This window comes from Chrysochloris asiatica, unplaced genomic scaffold (assembly GCF_000296735.1).
Source record: "Chrysochloris asiatica unplaced genomic scaffold, ChrAsi1.0 scaffold00022, whole genome shotgun sequence".
Lineage (NCBI taxonomy): Eukaryota > Metazoa > Chordata > Mammalia > Afrosoricida > Chrysochloridae > Chrysochloris > Chrysochloris asiatica.
The window spans coordinates 6,204,560-6,207,833 of NW_006408540.1; the positions used below are offsets into that span (position 1 = coordinate 6,204,560).

At 40.0% G+C, this 3,274-nt stretch overlaps 1 pseudogene; it reads right to left on the reverse strand.

The window, feature by feature from the left end:
* Positions 1–973: 973 nt before the first annotated feature.
* LOC102829913 lies at positions 974–1,573 on the reverse strand (annotated as a pseudogene).
* Between the last annotated feature and the right edge of the window lie 1,701 nt (positions 1,574–3,274).

The window sequence follows — 3,274 nt, forward strand, 5'->3', positions numbered from 1 at the left end:
ACAAATTCTTCAAAACATGCAACTAATTCAAATGAGCATATCCTGAATTTAAAATCACCTTTTGTTTCCAATACTTCATATATTTTTGGTCCTTATTACCAGAAGTATTGTCATTGAGGTGACTGTGATAAAACTGGGTCTACATGTATTAAGGCTGCAAGGTAAATGGAGGGGAAAATAGTTTTCTAATAAACATGAAAAAAAAAATCTTGGTGGTTTAATAATAATGTCATGTTGTTGTTAAGTGCTGTCGGGTGGGTTCTGACTCATAGCAATCTAGTATAGGATTTCTGAAGAGGAGCTGGTGGGTTTGAACTGCTGACCCCATGGTTTGTAGTCCAGTGCTGATTCTACAGCACCACAGAAGGAATTCAATGTCATGTTAATTGCATATTACTCTGTATTATTATTTGCAATATAGGAAATCAGGAAGACAATTGATGTTAACGACTACCAGACTGTCAAATAACCTGGATATTTCTGTTATTCTTCCCTGTCGTTTTAATGCTTTCATTTTTTTTTTTCTCTCTCTCTTTTTGACAGGCATTCAAAGTCTTGCTTTATTGAACGATCTATATAATTGCCCAGGACACTGTATACAGACAAGAGCAAGGCAGCTTTTCTAGCTTAGTGGTTATGAATCGGGCTGTGAACCGCAAGGTCAGCAATTCGAAACTACCAGCTGTTCCTCGGGAGAAAGATGAGGCTTTCTGCTCCCGTAAAGAGTTACAGCCTCAGAAACCCTGTACAGGGTCTCTATGAGTCTGAAGCGACTCCACAGCACATAACAACAACAAAAACGTCCTTGGAGTCCTGATGTGGCGCTGTGGGTTAATGCACCAGACTGCAAAGTCATTTGAACTACAAGGTCGGCGGTTCAAGCTCACCTGCTGCTCAAGCTCACCTGCTGCTCCTCGGAAACTCTACGCAGGGTCGCTAAGGGTCGGAACTGAACATTGTTAACTGAACACACTTAACAACAACCCCCCCTGGACAGAGTCTTGATGATCTCTTCCTCCTTCGCCTGGAGCCCTGGAGCCGTTCCTCAAGGCGCTTGCGTGCTTCCTTGGTCTTAGACTTGCGGGCCTCAGCCTGGTCAGCCAAAAGCTTCTTGTGGGACTTGTCTGCCTTCAGCTTGTGTATGTGTTCCATGAGAATCTGCTTGTTCTTAAAACACGTTTCCCTTTATTTTCAGGTACAGGCTGTGATGCATGTGGCAGTCAATCTTCTTAGATTCACGGTATCTTCTAAGCAGCCGACGAAGAATTCTCATCCTTCTTATCCAGGTCACCTTCGCTGGCATTCGAGCATAGGCAGTACCTTTCCACTTACCTATGCTCCTATGCCTGCCCTTCCTGCAGACTAAGGTATTTTTCTGGCTTCGAACCCGAGAATGAACAGTAACAGGCTTATGGATGATAAGGCCATCGTTGATCAGTTTCCGGATTTGCTGATGGCAGTTGGCACTGGAGATTTCATTGGTCTCATTGGGGTCCAAGCAGACCCTCTTCTTGCCACAGCTGAGAACACTGGAGGAAAGTCCCTTCTGAAGCCTGAACATACTCCTGGCTGAAGCCGCAACGCCATAAAGCTTAACGTCTTTTTACTTTCTACCTCTATGATGTTGTGATGTCATCCAACAATTCTTTGGTCATTAGTGTGTCTAATGCATCAAATCTGTTCTTTGAATGGTCCCTAGATTCAGAAGTCATTTATTTAAGGTTATATTTTGACTCTCATAGATTTGTTTTCATTTTCTTAATCTACTGCTTGTATTGGAGTTCTAGTAACATACGCTGAACTGCAAGATTAGCTTGAACCAGGAGGTCAGAGGCTCAAGCTCACCATCTACTCCTTGGAAACCCTATAAAGAGTCGCTATGGGTCAAAACTCAGTCGACAACACTTAACAACAACAACTGTTTGTACTTGTATATTAGCAATTGTTGGTCTCTTCCACAGTCTGAGACTAGTTTTATTTTGGCTTTTCTAGAGTCTATTCCCACAGACCTTGTCAATTTGATTACTGTGTATTCATTCCATCTGTTGAGATCCACATGAATAGTTGCTTTTTTGTTGTTTATAAAAGGTATTTGCAATGAATAACTAGTTGATCTTGCAAAATTCTGTCATACAATTTCCAGAATCATTTCTTTTTTTTTAAGTTTTTATTGTGAATTAAATCATAGTTTACATGGGAGAACATTAGCTTTACATTCATCCTATCATATATCATTTCATTGCCATGATTACAATCCCCTCCATGTATCATCAAACAACCAAAGGGTATACCCCGCAAGCCTGCGCCTTCAGTCGTCAGCACACAGCCCCTCTCCCTCCCTGGACCTATAGTCCCCACCTGCTCCATCTTTCCAAGTCATCTTCTCTGCCTCCATATCTGGTGTATTCAGCATCAGTTCTGTCACCAAGGTCGTATTTTCCAACTACTGATCCTTACTCTTTGCTTCCAATATCCACATTTCAGTAAACACCAGTAATTATTAATGCATCTTGATTATATATATGGTCGATTTCAGACTGCAGACATTGGTAGAATTGTTCAATTTCATCCCCTATGGCTTTAGTGGTTGAGTCACAGATTGGAATAATAGTAGCATTAACTGTAGGTTTATGCATATTATCCTATCACAGACAGTGTTGTATTTCAAGTTAGATCTTGAAATAATCTTTTTGGATGATGAATGTGATATTGTTCTCTAGGATGTGTCGTTCCTGGCATAATAAATCATATGATTGTCTGATTCAAAATTGCCAATTCCAGTCAATTTCAAATCACTTATATTTATAATGTTTAGGATATAAATTGTTATGCATTCTATTTCAGTTTTTACAACTTTCAGTTTTCCTATTTTGTGCATTTCATGTTCCAATTATTAATGGATACTTGCAGCTGTTTCTTCTCATTTTGAATTATTCCTCATCAGCAAATAAAGGTTCTGAAAGCTTTTTTCTATTCACATCAACATCATATGGTCAACTCTACTTTGAGGTGGCAACTCTTCCCTAGTCATATATTAAGTACTTTCCAACATGAGGGATTCTTCTTCCAGTACATTATCAATGTACTGGACAATGTTTTGCTGCTATTCATAATGTTTTCATCTTTTGGCACTCTATCTGACATGTTCCACTGCTGTTCATGAGGTTTTCAGAATAAGTACGTGGAACCTTAGAATAAGTACTTGACCTCGAGATCACTGTGAACTGGCAAGGCTGGTATTTCAAACTCATCAGCTGCTCCTTTGGAACCCTAT